General features: G+C 33.1%; 1 long non-coding RNA gene across 3 annotated transcripts in view; it reads right to left on the reverse strand.

Moving 5' to 3' along the window:
- Window positions 1-237: 237 nt before the first annotated feature.
- LOC141450995 (uncharacterized) overlaps window positions 238-25,304 on the reverse strand; it is a 61,315-nt gene continuing 36,248 nt past the window's right edge. The window contains exons 2-8 of one of the 3 annotated variants that reach the window (XR_012456488.1): window positions 19,347-19,419; window positions 19,105-19,261; window positions 16,169-16,411; window positions 13,815-14,017; window positions 7,647-12,710; window positions 6,831-6,962; window positions 238-992 (exon numbers count right to left, since the gene is read on the reverse strand). This is a non-coding gene — a long non-coding RNA (uncharacterized lncRNA). Of the gene's footprint in view, window positions 993-6,830; window positions 6,963-7,646; window positions 12,711-13,814; window positions 14,018-16,168; window positions 16,412-19,104; window positions 19,262-19,346; window positions 23,532-25,304 lie in introns of all 3 variants that reach the window. The other 2 variants (XR_012456486.1, XR_012456487.1) reach the window with 2 other exon arrangements.

The following is a 25,304-nucleotide window of genomic DNA, read 5'->3' on the forward strand; positions in this document are numbered from 1 at the left end:
GCCGCGATTGCTCACGCTTGACCAAAAACGAAATCGTGTGAAGTGTTGCAAGGACGGTTTGCAGCTGTTCCAGAAGAATCCGCAGGACTTTAAGCGTCGTTTCGTCACTGTGGATGAAACATGGATACATCACTACACTCCTGAGACCAAAGAACAATCTAAACAATGGTTTACCAAGGGGGAATCTGCGCCAAAAAAGGCGAAGACCGTTCCTTCGGCCGGAAAGATTATGGCGACTGTATTTTGGGATTCGCAAGGAATAATCCTCATCGACTATCTGGAAAAGGGTAAAACTATTACAGGTGCATATTATTCATCGTTATTGGACCGTTTGAAAACCGAGCTGCAAGAAAAACGCCCACGATTGGCCCACAAAAAAGTCCTTTTCCATCACGACAACGCACCAGCTCACACCTCAGCAGTTGTGGTCGCAAAATTAATGGAAATAGGGTTCCAACTCGTTTCACATCCCCCCTATTCTCCAGACTTGGCTCCCTCGGACTACTATTTGTTCCCCAATATGGCGGGAAAAAGATTTTATTCAAACGAGGAGGTGATTGCAGAAACGAATGGCTATTTTTCAGACTTGGACAAATCCTATTATTCGGAAGGGATCAACAAACTAGAGCAGCGTTGGACGAAGTGTATAAGCCTAAAAGGAGACTATGTTGAAAAATAAAAAAGGTTTACCCCAAAAAATTAAGTAGTTTTTATTTTTGCACGGACTTTTCAAACGACCCTCGTACATCTATCGGATCTATTTTTCTCCAAGGTCAGAGGTTATGTCCAACCACTGCAGTACTTAGATTCTCTCGAAAATTTGTGTTCTATTTTCCACAAATTCTTGTATTGTGGGTACTTCCAGCTTCATTTATATGTAGTTAATATAGTTCTTTTCAAACGTTGTGGTAGGATTTGGATACTGTACTTTATTTTTGAAATCTTCCAGCTTCATTGAAATTTTATACCACCCATGGTAAGTTAGAGAAGGCCTAAGACAAAAAAAAAAAAAAAAATAGGTAAGTAATGTTAATTTTTGTCAAACAGGCTTCAAGTCTAAATACAAATTAGGTATCGAGGACAAAACGACTAGCAAATATACTTCACTATAAATTTCTCACATTAACCTTTAAATAAAATCCAAGGCCTAGGCTTGGAATCAATGGGAATCAACCTCTTAAGCTTTACGGGCCACACCTCTAACCGCTCGGCTACCGATTCGCCTTAAAGATCTGAGTGTTGATGTATAAAAAAAGAGACTACAAGAGCATTGAGGTTTCAGATGTGACCGTTGATTAATTAGAAGGGTATAAAGCTGCCTGAAAATTTTGTAGACCTTTCATGATTTCAGTGTAATGTGTTTAGACCCTTGTTGAGTTCTGAGCCAAGATATTTTACAGTTACATCTCTCTGTTATTAATTTTTAACGTTAAGGTTAGATGCAGTCTGCAGGGGTTATAAGATTTTCCTAGGGATCTTTTGTAAACTTAATTCGTTTTCATTTACGAAAACGAAGTATTTTACTTACTTTGCCTTACAGACAAAAAAGTTGTTCAACATTTTTTTTTTTTTTAGTTTACAAATTGATATGTGTATATTTGTGTGGATTGCATAACTCAAAAATGTAGAATCGTAGAGTTCAAATTTGGTGTTTGGTGCCAATCATGGGACGGACCTAGAAGACCTTTTAGATGAAACTGTCTAAATGTCCAGAATGTCCAGTTTATGGGATCAGCTCTTCGGTTTTTTTAGTATACTCGGGAATGATCCTTTTAAAACTTCATCCGCTCTAGATCCGCAACTTTTGTTTTGCAACAATTTTTGCAGGCAAATGCTTTGTTGGAAATTCTGAGAGACTCAACATTTTTACTAACTATTACTCTTGCTTACAAGAGTATTAGTTAGCTCTTAAGCACTCAATTTTCATTTGATTTATATCGCTAAGGTTGATATGGTATTGATTGATACTGTTATTATTATTTGACAGAATGATATCTATCTTTGTCTCCTTATAAAAATTCACTCATGACTTAAGAATATTAATGCAACATTTGTTTCCCCTAGCCTTGCTTTTTTACTGCTAAATCAAAAATTGAAACATATTTCTTTTACAGGTCACACTACAGAACAAAAAACCTTTATCGTATAGGTTATATAGTTGCCACACTATATATGCTGTCACTATTTAATGTTACACTATCAATTTTGCAAATGTTGGTAAGAACGAACTAGCAATGCCCTGCATTAAGTATATAAAGAGGGCCGACAAGGCAATTTTCCTTTAGACTGAGAGCAATAAACAAAGATCTTCTAGCCTTGCACCTTCTCTTTCTCAAGAAGCGCCCTCTTACAGTTTTAATAAAGACGTAAGAAGGGAGGTTTCTACCGTCGCGCGTACTATAGGAAAACCATTTTACGGGCCGTTAGTCGCTGACGAATCATTCTCCGATGCTGGAAGGCCTGGTGTATAGTCTCCCCAATGTACTTCACACACAGACAAACACACTTCACACAAGGAAGACCCAAAGACTGCTGGCACATATTTTTTATTATTTGGACGCGTGCTAGTATATGTTGAGTGTGTTTGTAAGTATATAAGGAGCTCGGGATAAGAGAAAAACCCGGCCTAGTAGATGGAAGTTATTATTTGTGCTCTAAGATAAGATGGTTTATAAATCAGATGATGGGTAAAAAAGACTTTTTATATTGCCGTTAGATAGAACAAAATTCTGGAATAGCAAGGAAAAACGTGTAAGCTCCTAACACACTAATACCAGCATATGCCTGCCAAATATCCCTTCCTGGCCCAAACTTATTGCCAATTTACCACGGCCGTAGTTACTGAACAAGTAACTCTACTTCCTTGAAAATAGATTTCTTTTGTTCTTCCCTTCCAAGAAAAATTTCCCCATACCTGATTTTTCATCATATTTTTTACTGCATCAAATGTAATAAAGTCAATTTAACCTTCATTTTCTTAGTAAATAGCTTAAGCAAAATTTAATCATTGCAACCTTCTTCTTTCCATCAATGTACTCACTAAGAGAAAATTATTTTCTTTTCATTATATATTAATACAAATTTATACATACAAGCTATCACAATATCAAAAAGTCTAGACAGAAGTTTCAACTACATATATTCTGTATTATTATTATTTTATTTTATTTTTTTAACTTTCTAGAATGGGGATTTCAGCTGCCAGGTAAGATACTTTTTAACAAAGCTTCTAGGAACCTTACAATGTCAAGGTGAAAGGAAGAAGGTTGCTAAAGTAAATCAGATGATTCTCCTGAAGAACGAGGCTATACCCATTAATTAATTTTATTTTTTTTGCGTTTATTGTGCTTCAATCAGTGAACAGTAGAAGTAATTGAGTGAAGAAGTTACCCAAAACATTATATGGTTAGTCACTCTCTTCACTTGAGAGAAGATCACGAGTTCACTGTCGTTTAAGACGTCTTGTCGGGTTGTCAGGAACAGTTCTAGAAGAAAGATTTTGAGCTAGAGGATTTACAAGAGATTGCAGGCTGAACTGGAGTTTTCTGTATCGTGTTTTAGCAACTTGGGTGACAAAAGAAATGTTAAGGTCAGTGTGTATAGTCCAGGTTGGGAGACATAAAATGGAGCGTTTACGATAGTTCGAAGTATTTTAGATTGTAGTGATTGAATCCTTTGGAGATTGGAGCGTTTGGTTTGTACCCCACAGCTCTATTCCATAGGCCCAGATGGGTTTTCAAAATAGAAGTATAAATCAGTCTTTATGTTGTCCAGAGAGAGTTTAGAATCTATCGTCTAAGAGTCTTTTATGTAGTCGATAGCGTCTGTTTAGTTCTGTTCTTTTAAGTCTAGTGTGGGGGTTCCAAGAAAGTCTTCGGTCTAAGTAAAGCCCTAATTAAATTTGAATTTAATTTATTAGGATTCTTCAGGGTTTTATCTCATTCAGTTGACGTGAAATAGGAAATGGGTCGTCGCTGTAGGTGAAAAGAAAAATATGAGAACAGGTAGAGCTATCAGTTAGTTTAGAGACAGAACAGACGATAAAAGGGCGTACAAGAACCTGATTTTGAGGATTAGGTACTTTCTACACACCATAATTTGTACACTAAAAGGATATAATATAGCTCGATAGTGCGCATGCACAAAATGAAAATCGTATCGATGTAATCATTAAACCAGCAAAATATTAATTATAAACGAGTAAAATTTGATATATTGCAATTTACTTAGTGTAAAGAGTGTATGGGATGGGTTGAAGAGAATATGATCCTAGTGGCGGTGGATTCAATCATCCAGTGAAGCCATATACAGCAAGTTAGAGCAGTCCGAGCGCTCTGCTGCCAAACGGTAATAGAAGCCATACATTTACCTAATCAACTGGTGTTACCATAAAGTGAAACTAACTACACAGGTAAGCTTTAACGACCTGGCCTCTCCCCCTCCCATCACCCTTTCAATATAAATTTATATTGTTGCTAAAGCAATTTCGTTCAAACTAATATTTAATCAAAACTTCCCTCGCTTATCATTGATAATCATTGACACATGCGGAGTAGAGAAGATTGAAAATATAGTGTAAATTAGACCTCACGCAGTTCACTAGCAAGTGATTGGGGTAAAACGTACATGATCCATTCTGAATATACCAATTTAAATATATATGCCCTTGAGTAAGTCCACTTTTTATTGAAATCAAGATAACGACAGTTATCTTTGGCAGCTTAGTATTCTACAACAACTGTTTTGTTTAGAGCAGGGGTGCCCTTTTAACATTTTCCTGCGGCCCACGGCACAAAATGGCAATTAATAAAAATTTAAATCTTAATTTTCGCTAGTACAATTATTGTCCCAGCGTTCAAATCTTATATTAGTAATCCGCGCTCTTTCTTTGAATGATCACTCGACTTTTAGTACGACATTTTTACACCGACACAAAGCGTATTGTCGCCGTCGAAGCTGCGGATTTTCGCTTCTTCTCTAGTTTTTCATTTTATGGTGATATATAAATGTGAATGTAATCGCATTATTTTTATTTCGTCTGGCTTTTAATAGAAAAAATGAAGAAGGAAGATATGAAGCAACTTCATAAAAATAACTAATGCCGTTTTTTTGTTGATATGTTAATAAATTTCATTTTAATTAATAATCTGTATTATAAATAGATAAAAACAATTAATAAATAAGAACCCGAAATAAATATAAAAAGAAATATATATATACTGCGGCCCTCGGTAATAAACCAATACCCCTATGTGGCCCTTTACAGAAAAAGATTGCCCACCCCTGGTTTAGAGTGACAATGCAGTAAGTTCTTAGTGCACTTATTGGCCATCAGGAGAAGCACAAAATGTTTGTACTTAATCAAAAGCTCATACTGTTGAGACTGACAGTGGCCTAAGTCCACAGTCCACCAGATTGTTTGCTTCTTTATGACTGTTTTCTTGGTGAAGTTTATTGTCGTGTGATGTTAATTAGTGAATTGTTATATGGTTTTAGTTAACTAAAAATTAAAAATAAGCCTTAGTGTTGGTGTAAATAGTTATATTTTAATTTGGATTTTTTTTTTTTTTTTACTTTATTTACTTTCACAACTGCAATATATTTCTGCAATAAGTGAAGCTGATACATACAACATGATAATAGATAAGTACATGAATAGCACGAGGGGAGAATTCTCCCTTGGCTGAAACTCCCAAAGAGGTACAGTTCACTATTGTGCACTGGCACTTACTTCATTTAACTAGAAGATCGCGTGGCCACCTGCGCTTCAGCCGTCTTGAAGTATTTCCAGGCAATGCAGTAAGTTGGGATACTAGTGGATTAGGTATTGAGGTGATTGATGAGTGGAAATTAATATAAAGGGGATCTTACAGCTTCTGAAACATAAGGAACAAGGAAATCTCGGTGCAAGGTAGAGTTAGGGACATAGTAAGGGAGCATTAGCGATTCGATGGAGTGTTTTTGACTGGAAGGATTGGATTCCTGTAGATATTGGAAGCTTTGGCTGAGCCCCAAAGTTCCATTCCGCAAGTCCAGGCAGGTTTCAGTATCATGCTGTAGATAAGTCATTTATTCTGTAGTAAGAGTTTACATCGCTTGTCGAGATGTCTAGAGAGAAGTTTGAATCGTCTGTTCAGTTTATTGGGAGAGAGATGACTGCTGATTGAAGAGAATTGGTAGGATTAGTTGGGATCAGATTGTGTTGAAGATAGTTTTTTATTAGAATAGCAGTGCCCCCTATGGGCAGTGTCATCAGGGTGATCAGTTCTGTGGATAGTGTAGTCGGTTATGTTGAAATAAGATCTGCTAGTAAAATTTTTCTGCTGCATTTTGAAGCATTAGTCTTTGAAATAAAACCCTTATCATTGGTTTTAAAATGCCGTTGTGTTTAACCTTAAGTCCAGATATGCTGAGAATGACAATGAAGAAAGTCACATATTTGCATTTTCTAAAATAATTTAAAATCCCATTGCATTCTAATATAAACAAAAAATTTGATTCTATGTAATAATAATAAAAACAAAAGTAATAAAGCTATTTTTCGCAAATAGAACTGTAATGTGTTGATCATTACACCATTGCAATGTTTAATTAAAGGATTTCATTAAATATTAAATGTTAATTCCCCTAGAATAATTAATGCAAGCGGAAAATAGCCTCGCATTAGACCCTAGCTTTCAGGATTCACATCAAAAACAGTCAGGTACTTCGTACTGAAAAAATGTTGCCTTTATTGCTTTTATTCCTTAATAGAATTGTAATATTTTAATGTATTACAATGCAATCGTAATTTAATTAGCGAATTTAATTAAATATTAAATTTTAATTACCTACAAGTGCTGAGTAGCCTTGCATTATAGATATGTGGGTTGCAGGATTTCCATAAAACAGAATATAGCGAGGTAAAAACATTCCTTTCTTATAGAACTCCCTCTGATAGAGCTCTGTCATATCTTCGTCTCCTAGAATCCATTTAAATAATTTATTTTCTATTTAAAATAAATGAATAAAGCAAAATGATAACTGTGTTTACAACAACAATTCAATAAATGCTACTTAATTTCTCTACTTCTGAAGAGAAACATTTTAGGGGTAGGCAGTAGTATTCGGACCCGGGATCTTCACTGCAAAGATTACAAGGTATTTAACCGTCACCTCTGGTAAGACGGATGTTGATTTTACATGTATGGATTTGTGCTCACTTAAGAAGAGAATAATATCACTACCACTATTTCAAAATCTGGTTTTAACCTCACAACTATAATAATATGTGTAATAACACATATTACACATAGACCGATCATACTAAGTCCATGAACAGACAAGACAGAAGACACACCAACCCTGAAATGTAATAGTATTACTTTCTAAACTAGCCCTGAAGATGACCTAGTCCCTAGGTCGAAAGCTCGGCAAAATAAATTTTACTCGACTGAAATGGTAATTATTTTTTCATCCTATTGAAACTATGAATCAGTCACCAAAAAGAATGAACAACAATTCATTTATAAACGCATACAAACAATAGCAATTATTAAAAACCAAATTTTATAACTCAAGGTTCCTTAGAACAAATACGAGGTCTGTAAATTAAGCAATGAGACTAATTTTTTTATCCAAAAAGAATTACAATTCTATATTGTCACCTTCAAAATAACTTCCTTATGAAGCCACACAGCGCTGGAGACGTTTTTTTCCACTCCTCATAGCAGTGCTCGAACTCCGATACTGGAATAGCCTTCAGCTGGTCGGTTACAGCCGTTTGAATGTTTTCGACTGCCCCAAAATGTGTTCCCTTGAGGTGATTTTTCAACTTCGGGAAGAGAAAAAAGTCAAAGGACTCAAGTCAGGCGAATAAGGAGGCTGAGGAGCCACAGGAATGTTTTTACCGGCCAAAAACTCGTTTATTGAAATTGCTGTGTGACAAGGAGTATTTCAAGTGAAAACTAAAAATAGAAAATCTGCATGATTACAAAACCTCTTACTAATGGAGTAAGAGAAAGTAATAATGGTGAAATAAGTTCTTAGTAACTTCCTTAAGTTGATAACAACTCAAATGAACGGTAATTAAAATACACTAAAGTGGTTTTCTTTAAATCAATGCAATATGCAAAATGTTACGAGTATATCTAGTATATTTGTTATGCTCCCCTTAAAATAGCATATTAACCTTTAAAATCAATATTAATTTCAGCTAAAATAAATAAAGTACTAAATGCAATTTCGCTTATATATATACTTCCCGGACTGTTATCAACTTGATAAAACTAAACATTAGATGCGTTAAAAGAAATAAATCTGCAGACTGCGTGAACTAATTTCGATTTATCGTGTGTTTAAAGAGTGGCAAGATCATTAGTTCTGACTACTCCTTAATGGTAGACCATTAAACAACCTTTACCAATCTAAATAGATAACCCTATCTATTTCTTTACAACTCTTCAAGAAGCGAAATGCTTATTTAACGGTGATTCTTTAAACTTTGTTTAAAGATAATTAAATCCATCTAAATCTCTATTATTCAAGATAATAGTGTTATTTTTCTCTTTCTATCTGAAGATTTAGGGAAGACCTTTTATTGTAATAAGTAGCTTTCCTAATTGGGGACTCAGACCCTTACTCTTTTGCAATTTTTTTTTCCAGTATTACACATAATTAATATAATTGTGGGTCAAATGTCCAAAGTGTAGCAATGTTTAATGTATTTGTGATTCCTTAAATGCGCCTTAATAGCACAGGTGTTCGTCCATTTAGTGTACCGCAATCTCTTTCCCTCATTAGTTCTATGTTTGAACAAATATTTTGTTTGAATAGAAGCGCCATCAACCCCATTTCAGTTAGTATAGTAAAGTAAAGTAATCACCTATTTTTCAGGCGGGGCTTAACGTCCAACTACCAATTCTTCTGGTTAGCATAGTGAATCCACCACTATTGTTTCAAAAAAGAGTATAAATACCAGTGGGCGTTTAACTAAGTAAACCTAAAGAAATTAGGAGAAGCGGTGTTTGCCCTCGTATACTTTAGATTTTAAAACATTTTAGATAAAACACTTTATGTCAACGAATAAAAAGTCGAAGATATTTCTATTATCCGCAGGGCATAAAGGTACTTATAAAGGAACACTAAAGATGCCTAAAACACTTTCTGAAGAAGCCAAGGTCCACTGTGAGCTGTGGATAGAAAAGAGAAACAAATGATATCAAAGTTGAACCTAGGTATTCAAGAACTTTTTATTTAAAAAAAATAAAGATAAAGGGGACGTTAGTTAAATAATACTTAAATAATATCGTGTGTATTATTTTGAATTAATACATTAAATTTTAATCCAAAATTTAATTTACTTTAAAAATATAAATATTTTAATCTATTGTAGAAATTTTATTCACATCGATTGTAGAAAGCTCTCTATTTTTGACCTTTGATTATTTAAAAAAACATGTTCTCTAATATTAGAGACAAACATTACGAACTTTAACAACTGCCTTTTATGGAATAGTGTTCAAATTACTTGTTTACATTACTGTTGAGTTCAGTTTTTCGTAACTAATTAATTATTCCTGTCTAATAATAACTGATATAAAAAGAAAATTTCTATGAGATAAAGACCTATATAATCGATAGATATAATCATTATATTTCAAACTCATTTACCCAATCAAACTTAAAGAGGTCATTTTCTAAAAATTCCCTCTTTGACTCTACAACCGAGAGAACTCCGTTATAAGTACATAAATACTATCACTTACAGGGTTAGAGAAAGAAAAATTGTTCTTACTGCCTCATGAACGGATCACAATTAAGGTGAATCACAATAGCTGCAGTTTTTATTCATTTAATAGCAGCAAATAAATTTATTAGATTATTATTTTTGTTTATCGCTATTATTTCTTATTTCTTTTTCAATCAAATACATAGAAGAATGCCAATATTAGCTTCTATGACTTGTAATAAAGTTACCCTAGTGAAATGGTAAAGCTATATTGCAGAGCTAGGCACATTATTTAGGTAATCTATTATGTGGCTCTGAGAACAGCGAGGTCAGCAAGTTGCAGATATTGTGGTAACTAACTGCACACTGTTCAGTTACTGTGGGTTGGTGATAATATAGACATAAAGGCACTTCCACGTTGTAGTTATATTCTAATAAAGGGTGACCGTCCGGGCAGAAATGAAACTGTTCACCAACTTTCAATGTTATTGGACAATCCCAAGACTCGTTTTTTTTTAGGACAAAAAAAAAAGTTTAGAACTAAACTGTCTTGATTTGAATATTTACTTTTATTTATTTTTGTTCTCTTGTATCTCCTGATAAAAAAGCATTATCAAGCAATAATGATGGCAAATGATGACTAGAAATCAATTTTCATTTTAATCAGTTGTGAATCGCAAACGCTGAGTAACAAATAAGATAGTTCTGAACCACTAATTCCTTACTTCGCTGACACCTTATACAATAATAATAATAAATAATAATCAGTGTTTGTTTACTTCCAGCTATATACATAAATTGCATTACAGAATGGAATAAATAACACTCAAGTGCATGGAGCAGAGTTGAGATTCGTTTATATACATTAAAATAATTCATATCTTTATAAATACAACACGTTTTTGCAAAAAATAAAAAAAAATGATCCACCAGTGAGTGAAATAAATGAATAATAAAGAGAATAAATGAATACTTTTGCCAAAAAAAAGAAAAGAAAACAACTAAATAAAACACACTTTTTAATCACAATTAAATTCATTAATTATTAATTTTCTGTAATTTTAGGCCTCTTTTAAATAATAACAAATTATTCCAATTCCAACCATTTAATATGGTATATAAATCATTATCAGTAAGATTTTTTTTTAATTAAAAAACTTTAAACCTTATGCAATAACAACTATAATTTTCATGATATCTCTTTAATCACTAGGTTTTATCATAACTCAAAACCAAATTCAACCAATATCAACTTAGGCACACCAGCTCAAAACTTTAATAAATTTTATTCCAAACCATTTTATACCACATCTTTACAACTTTAATCACTTTTCTTACACACGGAATCTTCATTTCACTGACTTGGCACATGAACATGTAGGCCGAAGTAGTTAGAACGAAGCGGTAGGAATAACTATTTCGCTGATTTGGAATGATGCCTTACAAATAACGCTGGCTAAACTGGACAACTACTGAGAAGAGTTCTTCCATTTTGCAAACTGAAGGTTATATTAACCACTCGATAATTTATAACAAAAAATTTAGAATTGAATAGCAAGAAAAGTGGCTAAAATGTAGAATAGGCTTCAAAAACAATATTTGTAACTATCATGAAAACATTACCCTATCGTTAAAGGGAAAGAAAAAGGACAATTTCACGATAACAGAAGAAATTTATTTACTCAACTTGTATTATTGACAAGAAGAAACAGATTACCAGAATAATTAATGTGACGAACATAATGTTCAGGGAAAGTGGAAGAAGCTAGATTTATGTTGAAATGGAGAAGAAGGGCAATGCAAGAATTTCAATAAGCGTTACCTCAAGAATATCAAGAGTTCTATTTAAGACATGTACAAGTAAAAGAGAGTAAACCATGCTTAATTCAAAGTACTTGGTAGTTCACCTGGAACCATGGTTTCTCTATACCCAGTGAATCCTATCTAATCCGAACTGCGTGACTTATTGTTATTGTGGCCAACTTGGCAAGCATTTCTGTTTAACTTAACTGCCTTGTTTTATTGTCTTCAGCCAAATGTTTCTCTTACAAAAAGGGGAGGTAAGGTTACAATGGTACCACCTGATCCATTACAAAACGAAGGTAATCGGTAAAGAAAAACCTGGGTATAGGACAGTTAACTATTTTATAGCTTACTGCAAGCTTTTTATAACTCCTTAATAATAGTTAAGAGCCAGTACGTGAGCTTTAGTTTTATTCGGATTGTTTTTATGCACGATTGCGTCTGAAACTTTTCACCAATTTTTGTTTTATTTATTTTTTACAACGAAATAACTCACTGGAAAAAGGTATAAAGTATTTAACTTTTAGTTGAAAAATTATTACATTTTGATTTACCAAATACTGGGTACTAATGTAATCAAATTTTACAGAATATTCTCTCTTACTGCTTCTACTGCCAAATATTTGTAATTAAATTTTTTCTAGAAGTATGTGTAAACTGTCGATACCACCCGTTTGTTTTATTGTAGTAGCAGTAGTAGACTTTATATAACAAATAAATTACAATAATTAAAATAAATATGCATTATATAATGTAATAATAAAGATTTTATCTCTGATCAATTGATCGTCGGAGGAGTCTATATCTTTATTATTACACTATATAATGCATATTTATTTTAATTATTGTAATTTATTTGTTAAATAAAGTCTACTACTACTTATTTTATTGTAAAGGGCGTTTTTCTATTGCAATGGGCACCAAACTCCTACTGAATTCTAATAAGAGATTTTGATACCTTAAAGGGTTATAGGCAGTCAGAGGCGCCAAAAAAGTCATTTTTTCAATTTTTTTGGGAGAAAAACGTGTTTACTGTTTTATTAGGGAACTTTTGCGCCATATCAGTCCATGTTTAAAGAACTTATTGTAATTTTTTCGTTACAAATTAATAATAATTGTACTAATGGCGAATATTTTAATGCAACACATCAAAAAAATGCAACCCTCTCGTGGACATGATATCTTGAGACTGGGTCATCTGAAATCAAAATTTCGAAAAGATTTCGTTAGTAGATGACTTTATCTCGTACTTGACCGAAGGATTTAGAAAAAAAATTGAATTTTTAATTTTTGGGACAACTTTAAAGTTTGATTCACGATTTTCACTAAAAAAATTGACCATTTTATGTTTGTAAAACAAGTTCTATTCATTGAAAAAAAAAAAATCCTTCGTCCAAGTACGATTTTAATATGTGTAAAAGACATACGTAAAATTTCAAAAAGATCGGTGCAGTAGATTTTGAGATATCGTGTCCACCGACTTTGAAAACGTAGTTTTGAGAAAAACGCGTTTAAAGTTTTCAGCGGTTAAAGATTTGCGAATAAAACCTGGATAATCTTTTTTTCAACTTACACAGTGTCATCGATTCCAGGCCCATAAAATAAGTCCTCCATGTCTTCCAAAATGTCCAAGTTTTCCGATTTCTGTTGTCTGCGTAGGATTCTTGCCTCCCGCGTAGCAAGTTGAGCTCTGTGCTCAGCGATGGTAATTCGAACGGTCGGGGCTTGTAAACACTTTCACTCTTACAGTTTTGCTCGGATCGACATTCCATTTTAGGACAACATTCCTGAGATACTATACTTTTATATATATATATATATATATATATATATATATATATATATAAAATCGATTTTTTCAAATTTCTGACTGCCTATAACCCCTTAAAACCTAGCGGAACAAACAGTTTTCTCCCGCTTCGATGCGACCTATGAAGGTGGTCTTAATTCATTGAGAAAAACGCAAAAGCAAAATTGGACAGTTTCTTTCTGTGTTATAACCTTAAACCGTTTCTACGTGAGCAACGTTCATCTCTAATCAGTCATCTAACTGCTTGGTCTCTAAAACCCTTGAGAAAGTTAGTTATCAATTAACGAAAAGTATTAACAAAAAAGGAAAAAAAAATCATAAAAAAATACTAACACATAATTCTATGTTCTTTCAGCACAAGTAATTCACTGATTGCTGCCGTAGAATTGAAGTAAATTTTCATTTTGTACTATGAAGTACTAGTAAGTACTCTCTCTGACAGAGATCCTTTTAAAGTGGAAAGTAAACATCAACTTAAGAAGTCACACTCACTGAATTTCTCCTAATTAATTCCTATTACAAACAGTTATTTGTTTGGTTAGGACTTAAAGCCGCGTCTGGAGAACCTGGATGGATGGAACCTTCGCTCGCTCACAGTCAAGAGGGCAAATTGAATTAAACTCGGGAGATATTTCAAGTGATTTCTGCATCTTCTCCGTCCGCCCTGTACCATTGCGTTCACCTTCTCTTTTCTCCTAAGAACATTTCAGAGAGATGAAGTAGCTCACTAATATTTGTACTGTATATTTCATTTTGTATTATGGAAAACATACAGCTGATCTGTATATAAGAACCAACGTTGCATAAAATCAAAACTTTATGTTTATAAAATCAAGTATGAAAACTTTTCTGATTTGCATTGGAATTTCGTGTTAAAATTGTCTCTCACAATTTTTAGCAAACAGTAACTTGTGGAGGGGCTACGGTAAGATAGGTACAAATAACACCCAACTTTGAATCACATAGACAAAAATACAATGTTTGCAATCAGCAGGCTTAAGCATATAATAAATAAAATATAAATCGTTAACTTTGGACACCTAAAATGATCATTTAAAATAATAAAAGAGAACTTTCAAATTTGGAGACCTTTTTTATGTCATCTATAACCTTTTTGATACCAGCACGGGCTTGTATGGAGGTTTATGTCATGGAATGGTGTAGGAAACTTAACCTTCATTGACTATATTATGAAAGCCGAAGCTTACGTCGATATTTTGCGGCATAATTTAAAAAGTAGCGCCGAAAAACTGGGGATTATAGATACTTTCATCTTCCAACAAGACAATGATCCCAAGCATACGGCGTATAAAACAAAATAATGGTTACTGTACAACGTTCCCAGGCAATTGAAAACGCCACCACAGTCTCCGATCCAATAGAGCACTTATGGTATCTGTTGGACCTGCAAGTAAGAAAGAATAAAATTTCTTCCAAAAATGATTTGAAAGAAACTTTGTTAAAAGAATGACGTAAAATTGGACAAGAGATGACTCAAAATCTTGTATCGTTGATGCCAAGAAGACTGCTGGCTATCATAGATGCCAATGGTATGATGAAAAAATATTAGTGATACCCAGTAGATTAAAACTTTAAATTTATAAATATATACATAAATAAATACAAGTGTGCCAATACTTTTTTGACTACCCAATAGTTATTTATTTAACAAGTGTGGAAAGTAGTACTTTTCCTCACGCGAGGCAGGGTTTGCACGCTCGAGCGAGCGAAGCGAGGCGAGTGCAAGTGCAAATTGCCGAGTGTGAGGAAAATACTTTACACTCGAGTTAAATATTATATTTTTTCTGCAACCATTAGATTTATTAACTAAAAAAATTAAAAATTTCATTTTTACAGTCTATAAAAAGTAATTTATTTATTATAAACATTTATTGTTATATTACAATTATTTACATTACTTACGTATTTACATTACTTATTACATTTTCTGCTGTTTCTTTTATTGATGGAGGAGTGTTTTCTAAACAGGAATCACAAGAATCCATTTTAAATTTCTATAAGGTCACACTATAACCTTTTTAACTGTTATAATTAAAAATATCTAATTATTTATTAAAGTTTTATTTTTATTTCTATATTCCTTTCAATTTTTATTTTATTTTTTTAACATTCGTTTTTTAATTTTTTAGATAAAATAAATTTAAATAAGCTTATTAAGGTTTTACAGAAAATATTTAATAACAAAACTTCTTATATCAAGGAAGCACAATAAAGTTTTTCCACTCACTAGTGAGGAAAGTGACACTAATGGGAATTTTTCCCCACTAGTGCGGGAAGTTGGGCATTACACAGCTGATTTTAATTGAGTAATGAGAACTTACCTACATGGTTGCAGAAAAAAGTTATTTTTGATGGATTATCTAAATTTTATTTGTTTCCCCCTCAATAATGTATTTTTATAACTCTTTTGGGAAATAAAAGTATTTAACATATAAATTTTGGATTTTTTTAAAATGAAAACCCTGAAAAGTTCAGTGTGCCAATACTTTTTTGACCCACTGTACCTTATAATAGCCTTATTTTTTATTATTTTCATTTTTTTTTTGCATAGTTTCTGTTAGGTTACTCTAACAGGTATATCCAACATTATATCGTTTTCCTGAAGCCCCAGATGTAGAGCAATAATGTACCCGAAATGTAGAGCACCAATAAAATGTTTTTTTAATGAAGACTTTTCTGGCCACTGTCGAACATCCTTTCTCTGATGATTTTATTGGTTCAAGTGAATTGAGAATAAGATAAGAATAAGATTGTATTTGTATTTTGTAAAAGAAGATTTTGGAAACGAGTTATTGCGTATATTGCTAAAACCAATAAAAAATTACCTATCTAACTATCAAAGGCCTCTTTCCTGCAATATATCCTGCAAAAGTGACAGCAATCGCCATATATTACTAGGCTCTAAGAAGCCAGAGGAAGTAATATGCAAAACTACTGGTGAAAAACTCTAGATCTTGGGTTGGGATGATGTGCGGAGCCTCTTGAACGGTCGCTGGGCATCCCGCTGCAGTCTGGACGATCTCAGATTGACTTGATAATTTGCTGTTCCTTATGAACGTTTTCCCTCACTAGAAACAAAAAGTAGTATTTTAATTTTGGATTTTATTGGAATAAAGTCTGCATTATTCAACTGTAAGGCATTGTAAATAATAATAATAATAATATAAGGGAAGGGATTAGCTATGAGATTAGCATACTGGGCTCCCATGCGGAGGTCCCGGGTTCGAATCCAGCTGCTAACCCTTAGATTTTCTCTTCCTAGGAGCTTCTTACAGCTCACTGTCCGGTGATGGACAGTGTTGTCTGTAACGAGAGAACACTGTCCGGAGGCCGGCAGTGCACTGGAAAAAGCTCCGGGCGCTAATAACCTCAGCTGTTGATGCGCCAAAAAAAAAAAAAAAAAAAAATAATAATAATAATAATAATAATAATAAATACGAGTATTCATAAGTAAACGTATTTAAGACCTTGCTGCTTAAACAGCAATTGAGGGAACCCACCACACACAACACACACTTCTCTGCAGCACTTCTTTAAGTACACTCTCTGTTGAAGGAATACCACCAGGGATTAAAGCAACAAAAAAAAAAAATTGAAGAAGACCTTCAAAGGAAGCAAAAAGTAGGTATTTAGCATGTTATTAGCATTAGCGTCATTGCACGACTGTGAAGCATTGCATAAAATAGGGAGCCGCTGGTATGCAGGTGAAACGTCTTTTTATTTATGCTGAACGAACTCCTATACAGTTTTCCCCTTCATTTCAATGTCGTTGCCCCTTTTTTTTTAGGCGTCACTCACTCTTCCAGTAAGAGAGTTCGCTGGAGAAAGGGGATAGCATCCTTTAGAAAAATGAATTCACAGTTGGCTGAAGGGACCGGTATATGAGTTGTACATTATAGGCGGAAGGAGGCAACCAGTGAGATGGTGGAAACGTTTATTAGGATTACCCGTCTTGATGGTATGTAATGCTGGCTGGTAAAGTTTAACTGGAGAAGTGTCAGTAAATGGAGGAAGAGGGGGTCTCTTTTTATTTATAATACCTGACGCATCAAAGAGAGGGGAGTCTAAGAATACTTTCGACATCCCTCTGCATCGTGTTTACATCTTTGATTTGATTCGACAGATTTGACTTTAAGTATTCTCTGAAGGAGAAATCACCGCCGATGATGATTCTCTCTTTAGAATCTAAAAGTTCACCCACAATGTATGACTGGTGAGAAGAGAAAGTTCATAAAGTGGGCACATTCACATTATTATAGACAAAGTATGGGAAGTTTTCATCCTTTTGTTTTGAAGTATTCGTGAAATATGCTGCTTTCAACTTTTCATCCTCTGCCATTACTTTAGCTTAGCTTAAAGCACTTGTTTAAAAAGCTCTCTCTTTCAAGGGCGATGCACCAAAAATTACCAAAAAAAAAAATACTTTGCAATTCGCTAAATTACATAAAAATTCAAATTTAATTATTATTTGCATCATACAACTACCCTTATCTCTACCTCTTAACTCTACAATCTTTAACATGAAGCCTCGATTAATCTAAACTTGTTTATTTTTCATTTATTTATTTCACGGCCAAAAGATAAGTTGCATAACAGTAGAGCTCGACCCACTACAAGTCATACATTGAGCAATACATTTTTAATTAATATGAATTCATTAAAAGAAATTATTAAAAATATTTACTTTAACAAACTGTTCAAACAATTAGAATAGCCAATAAACAAATCTATAAAAGCGGAAAGAGAAAACACCTACACAAATAGATACCAAAACATATATTCCTCATATATATTATTAATAATCAATTTATAAAAAAATACTAAATATACAAGTAGCAATGCAACAGAGCCAGCCCATTATTTACAGCAATTCCAATTTCTTTTCCCTCAGACTGAGAGCCTGAATGGTAAAACCAGAGCCGGATTTAGATGAAAAGAGGTCCTAGGCTATTCCACTTATGAGGCCCTTTCATCTCCCATTTTTAAGTTTGTAAATTACATAAGAGATAATATAATACATCTCTACATTGTACATCACTAAAAACACTGTTTTTAGAATAGTGTAATTTTAATTTTGCTAACAATTTGAATGTAGGGCCCCTCTTGATCTTGAGGCCCTAGGCTGAAGCCTAGTTAGCCTATAGGAAAATCCGGCCCTGGGTAAAACAAAACAACTCATTTACTCTCTCAATGGTGTTCACATTTAGGAGCGATAATAATGCATCTGGAAGGCCAATAAATCCCTGCAAAAGCTTATTTCTCATCGCAGAATACTAAGGGCATACAAGATAGAGGTGCAACAGATCGTCCAACTCACGTAAATTGTATAACTGGCACACATTTTTTGGGTTAAATATACATTTCTTCCCTAGGACATAAAGTGTTGGATATTTTTTAGGTGCCAGCCCTAATTGTGAAAGCAATTCAAATTTAGTTAGGTGCACCTTCAGTGAGAGATATGTCCCGTCAATTGACAAGGGAGACAAAACATGTCTATAGTGAAAATTATAGGCAACATTGAGAGCAGTATCATTATCCCGACTTAAACAGTTATTTGTACATTTCTGTAACATATTTTCCACATTTCGCTTCAAAAGATCAGGATTTTGAGCCACACATCTTGAGTCCCAATAGTAACGAGGGAATTGAAGAAGAGCGTGGCCCAATTAAAAGGTGTCTTTCTGTAACTCATAATCTCAATTGATTAATCTAAATGGGGAAAATCAATTAATAGTTAAATAAAAACTTTTTAAATCCTCACCAGATCACGAACTGGAAGAAAATGCCTGAACAATCAGGCCTGTTTCTCTTAATGGTTAATGTCACACTTGAATATGAGGCCTGTTGCCTTAATTCTGGTCATTTGCTCGTCAGTGCACTAAATAGCAGATTCTGGAGCACATCTTCCTCCTCCGATCCTAGAATGGTTCATTACATTGTATCATTTGTTTCTAGTAAACATTAAATTCATTAATTACTAATAATAATAAGAAATATTGTCACCTGGTTATATCCTGGTTCAAAAGAAGGCATAAAACCAAAAGTATAATCTCCAACCTTTCTCCTTCAGAAGACCCTATTTAAATAGTAAAATATTTATCATTATTTTTTTTTTTTATTTACAAAATACAAAAGTACAAAAAATTACAAAAATAAAGAAAATTATTAACAGTATTAATAGGCATGGCTAACGCCGTCTGCCAGAGTTTGCTAGACATTGAAATATTACAAAAATATATGAACAAACTAAACAAGATTAACTCGATTAATGTCAAAGGAAAAGAAAAACTGAATTGCTTTAAAATAAAATAAATAGTTATTTATTTAACAAGTGTGGAAAGTAGTACTTTTCCTCACGCGAGGCAGGGTTTGCACGCACGAGCGAGCGAAGCGATGCGAGTGCAAATTGCCGAGTGTGAGGAAAATACTTTACACTAGAGTTAAATATTATATTTTTTCTGCAACCATTTATTAACTAATAAAATTAAAAATTTCATTTTTACAGTCTACAAAAAGTAATTTATTTATTATAAACATTTATTGTTATATTACAATTATTTACATTACTTACGTATTTACATTACTTATTACATTTTCTGCTGTTTCTTTTATTGATGGAGGAGTGTTTTCTAAACAGGCATCACTAGAATCCATTTTAAATTTCTATAAGGTAACACTATAACCTTTTTAACTGCTATAATTAAAAATATCTAATTATTTATTAAAGTATTATTTTTATTTCTATATTCCTTTCAATTTTTATTTTATTTTTTAATATTCGTTTTTTAATTATTTAAATAAAATAAATTTAAATAAGCTTATTAGAGTTTTACAGAAAATATTTATGTTAATAACAAAACTTCTTATATCAAGGAAGCACAATAAAGTTTTTCCACTCACTTGTGCGGAAAGTGACACTAATGGGAATTTCCCCCCACTAGTGTGGGAAGTTGGGCATTACACAGCTGATTTTAATTGAGTAATGAGAACTTCCCTACATGGTTGCAGAAAAAATTTTTACTCAGCTCAATAAAATTAAATACTGGATTTTAAATAAAGAATGTTATAAGTAATTATCAGATACATACGAGATCTTTACTGGGAGGTAAATAATTTAAATCAGTGATTAAATACAAGAAAAATAGAAATTATATGAAGTTATATGAATTATGTGAAGTGCTTTAACATATAAATAAGAAAGTGTAAATATTAGTAAATAAATGAAAACTTAGTTATAAACATGAGAAGTATTAGGTCAAGTTTTTCCTCAAATCCATAGCTCTAGGAGTATATTCAAGCACAGGTTTACACGACTTGGAGGATAACAACTGCACTCCCTTGAAGAATGGCACTACCAAGGAAACGTTTTCTCAAGTCACTTAGAGCGGGACATTCTACTAAAAAGTGATGAAGATTTTCTTTACTGAAAAAACACATATTACGTAATTCCTCCCGATAATCCTTCTCTATACAAGGAACCGAATTTAGTTTCAAAAGTTCACCCTTAATTTTCAGCAATAGACTCAAATCGGACAAATTCATATTGACATCGGAGTGAGGCGCGCAAAATCTTCTGGGCTCCTCCTCATCTTCCATAAGAGACAATAGAAACTGTTCAGAACTCTTTGCTCGACTAAGAGAATCTGCGATGTAAGAGGGTTTTATTGTTGAAAGCAGATCATCGAGCTGCCCACGCCATAATAGCTTATTTGTCAGCTGAGTGTCAAATTTGACCGCATACTTATGGCACAATAAAACCCAAGATGAGAACCACGAAACCCTCTGTCGTACCAGAGCCACCACCCTGAATTTATTATATAATGAAGCGAATACTGTATCAGTCGTATGACAGTTTCACTGCATATTTTTTGTGCAGTGTGTTGTACTAATGAATTCAATTTAGAAATACCTGTTCATTAAAACATTGACAAAATTATTAGACATCATCATTAGACCTTAAAACGATATTTCCCTTGAATTTTTTTTCACTTTATAGGTAAAATTTACAACTATAACAAAAGTTATAACAAGTAAATTTGGTTGTTGATAAAACTTGAAATAGAAAACCTGCTCGATTATAATTACGAGGAATAAGTGAAACGTTTTTAATTGCTTGAATCTAAAAGTCCAAATTTGTGATTTTCAAAACAACTTTAGGTTGCTAGGAAGTCCATGGATGTGTTCAAGAATATATTTTTCATTTTTGTAGTAAAATTATAACCTACTGGTACTGCATTTTTCACGAGGGATCCTAAGATAACCATATGTTCTTGTATTTTAGGAGACTGGGTTTTTGTTGTTTTTAAGGTTTTTTGCTTCCTCCTATAATTTTTTTTTTTTTTTGTGTATATAAAAATGCTAGTTATATGTGCGAGTTTATAGAGGGGAGGTAAATAATGCGACTGAAAAGCGGCAATACTCTGGACGACGATGTTGGTGGAAAAAAGAAAGCAGCTACTGTTTCCAAAGTGTGTACGACTGGTAATACAGTAGAGTCTTAAAGATCAGAAAGTATAAGCAGCTCTGGCAGAGTGAGGCGGCGGAATCACAAGGGAGCCACTGTTGAGAACAGCGAGGGATTGTATCTCACTCCTTTGACATTTCCATTTAGAAAAGCCACTCCGCAAACTTCCAACCATGTATTATTAAGTGAACACATGGGAACTCTAGAAGACAATTATTTTTTTCCTAACCTCTTTTTCATTCCATTCCTTCCCTCAAAAGTTTGGTTTTGTCTTCTTTTTAAGACTATGAACAACTTATTAAAGCGGCTCCCCAGATCCTGCTAAACCATTTCACGGTGGTCTAACACACTTTCACCAAATAAGAAGGTTGGTAAAGCTTTTGTCATTTTCCGATACAATGTATTTTCTGCAAATGTTTAATCAATCTGTTTACATAGTGTATATAGCGAACTTGATACATTCTGAAAGTGATTGGATTTTTTGGCATTTCTTTAACATCAATTTTAAAAGATAAATACATTTTTTTTTTTAAATTCTCTGGGGCCAATCCACCATTCTCCCTCTTGTCCTCTTCAAATATTCTGAAGAAAGATCTCGCACAATGTTTGAAAAGAAGTAATTTCTAACCTTCTTATTTAGGGCAAGCGCTCAATTAGGAATCCTAATCTATAACTAATACATCTATATTGCTGATATTTTGACTTTAGCTGTTGATCCATAGCGCTAATACTAGAGGACAAAGATTGAACAGAGGTACTAGACAATTATTATCAAATAATAATAAGAAGTTCCTTCAAAAATTACTTCTAAAAAGTTCGCCAGTTTTATCTGATACGGCTAACTTAAATCAAAATTCCTGATACTAACTTTAAGAAATTCTTCTTAGGCTAAGCAAAGAATTGTTCAACAAGCGAAGGGCTCCCAAATTAGAGTTTAAAGATAATACTAAACCAGTCCCAAGGTAAAGTTTGCTTCAGTTAGAAATGGCTGACTACTAGCGCCGTTAGATATTAACTATTGACCAATTTATTGGATTTGGTATTAACACACGTACTTTATAGAAAATCCACTCCCAACTGCGTTGGATTTCTATCGATAATGACTGTATGTTCCTGCGAGTGAATACTATTAAAACATGTACTTCATGTAACATTCATTAAATACTAATGACCTGGGATGTAATCTGAACATTATATAATAGTATTGCAAATTATAATGTTAATATTCGCATATTATACAGATAGTTACCTTATACTGGGTGTTTATTACCTCTGAGATCATTATGATCCACAATAGCAATGTGTTTAGCTACTTAATAATGAAAGATTCCAGCTGAACATCCTGCATGCTTGAATAAGTCCCTGGGGTATTTTAAATCTGATTGAATGCATTGAGAACACCACATGTGACGCTCATTAGCATTTAACTCGTAATACCCATAATTCACATCAGTAAATAGATACACATAAGCAAAAAATGCAGTCGATCACTCTAGAAAACTGAACACATTATTTTTTAAAACTAGGGTTTAATACTTAAGTTTCTTTCCAAAGAGGTAGGATAGATTTTAGCTGCGATTCTAGAGTTTGACATTCCGGTAGCTGCACATTGGTATCACAAGCGGTGTTACACGATTTCAGCTTGCAAAAAAAGGTTGCAGAGGTCTTGGAATTCCCCGATTTTCATTGGACTTAGAGGGTACTCCAAGTGCATACATAATAATCTATAAAGGAGTAGGTATAAAACAAAAATTAAAACTAGGTTTAAAAAACAAAATCAAATAACCAATTGGTAAAAATTAATAAAAATACGTTTTAAAAAAATACTCCCGATGTACTGAACAACTTAAAGAATATATTAAGGATATTTCATAAGAACAAATTTTAAGAAACATACAGAATATAGAAATAAAATATAAGTTAATATTGTACATGTTGAATAAATGATGAATAGAGCATCTGAAAATGTACTGTGATCAGTTAAAATCATGTAACAGGAGCTTTTTTAAAGGGTATAGAATTCACAAACTTTTGTAATGCAGATTGTTAGGGAATTTGTGTAAAATAAGAAATAGAATTTGAAAGTTGGTGCCCGTTCTGAAATTAATGACATTTAGATAAATTTTTTTTATGTGAATCATCTCAAATACGTTTCGTCTTATATGTTTACCTGTAAAGGTTCCAAACCATTCAGGCTATATAAGTTCAAAGAACGCCATTGTCATCCACTTCCATTAGTAGTTCATGGTAACTCTCGGCCACCTCTGCAGATTCGCAGATCTTCTTCATTTCTTAGTCCCAATCAAAAGTTTAGAGCTATTTATTATCTTTTCCTTTAAAACTCCTTCATCCCAACTGGTTTTCAGCATATTAGGTGCTCTGCCCATTTCCTTCTAGTAAATACTGATGCAACATTTTCTAACCATGTTTGGTTCTTGATCCATGTGTTTATTTTGTGTCGTTTTATCTTTTTAGTTATGATCCTGAGCTTTTGTACGGTTCTTCTCATAAATAAACTATTACTTCTATTTAAAATATGTTTCCAAGAAATTATATTTAGTGGATTCTGGAAGATATAGATTTAGCTTTAAAGTTAGAACCTTTACTGACAATGTGCCCTAATTAAGGCATGGCCCTTAAATGTAAGATCAATTTCCAAGTGTGTTGGCTAGTAAGCCAAGGTCCCTCCAATGGTTACATTAGCCAAAACAATGAGAGGTAACTAACAGACCAGTCTGTCTGTTTAGAATCATTTTAAACTCTAGAAAGAGGCTTCAAGGTGTATCTTAAGGGCATCTGTTGCTGAGGATGTCGAACTCTCCGTGCTTCCTCACTTTTTTTGAAGTGTTCTCAGAATTATTTTCTGTCAAATTTTGGCAGTAATGAACTCTTTCGCATAAAAATGACTTTTTACTCTGCCTGAACATTCCTCTTATCTGATTTTTGATCCACTCATAAGATATTTTGCATAAGATTCAATTCCGAGATGCTTCCTAATGAATCTTCTAGTAATCTGCCGATCATTGGTCATTATGATTGTTTAAAATACGTATGTGGTATGGTTTTGACTACCATTCCATTTTATAGCAATCGTGAATTCTTAGTAGAATTGTAATAGGCTCAAAAGTGAGTGAATGACGACTATAGAATTAAATATCACAGTTACAAAGATGTCAAGTTAATTAGATCTAAAAAACATTGTGTACAACAGCGTTTCCCAACCTTTTTTGGCTCGCGTACCACTTGGTAGTACATCATGCTAAATTGTACCACTTCGCAAAAATGATTGTATTTCGTGAAATTAGTTATTTTATTATTATTATCATCTTTCTTTGTATAGAGATACAATGTATCCGTTGCAAAGGAGTTCAAGTTCATGTTCACTTTATAAACTTAGTAAAGTGTAAGATCTTAGTTTTAAAACTTTTTTTAAATAATTAAAAATTGCGTACATAATTTTTTCTTCAAGATTATTAATTAATTTACAAAGTTCTTCT

The sequence above is a fragment of the Rhodnius prolixus genome, unplaced genomic scaffold (assembly GCF_049639745.1).
Source record: "Rhodnius prolixus isolate KJV_2025 unplaced genomic scaffold, Rpr scaffold_8, whole genome shotgun sequence".
Classification (NCBI taxonomy): domain Eukaryota; kingdom Metazoa; phylum Arthropoda; class Insecta; order Hemiptera; family Reduviidae; genus Rhodnius; species Rhodnius prolixus.